Below are 344 nucleotides of genomic sequence, written 5' to 3'. Positions count from 1 at the left end.
CATGCCACTGTCCACGCCACAGACCCCACAACTCAGCCCCTGAGTGGGCTAGATACGCACGGTCTTCGCCGGTGGGTGCATGGAGATTACCATCCATCCATTCTTTCTTTCTTTCTTTCTTTCTTTCTTTCTTTCTTTCTTTCTTCTCACTTCATAATAGTAATAGCAATAGTGTTTATAGTAGTTATTCAGTATTTACAATAGTTAGTAGTTATGATATTATTGGCAGTAGTTGTTACAACCATCTTCAGCAACTAGCCCACCTCACATTTTCTCCAGGAAATGTACTTTCTAGTTTAAATAAAGCTACCATTACCCTAGTCCGCTAGAAAAGCTGTCGAAGA

The sequence above is a fragment of the Borostomias antarcticus genome (assembly GCF_949987555.1).
Source record: "Borostomias antarcticus genome assembly, chromosome: 9".
Classification (NCBI taxonomy): domain Eukaryota; kingdom Metazoa; phylum Chordata; class Actinopteri; order Stomiiformes; family Stomiidae; genus Borostomias; species Borostomias antarcticus.
Note: the sequence above shows the minus strand (reverse complement) of the source record.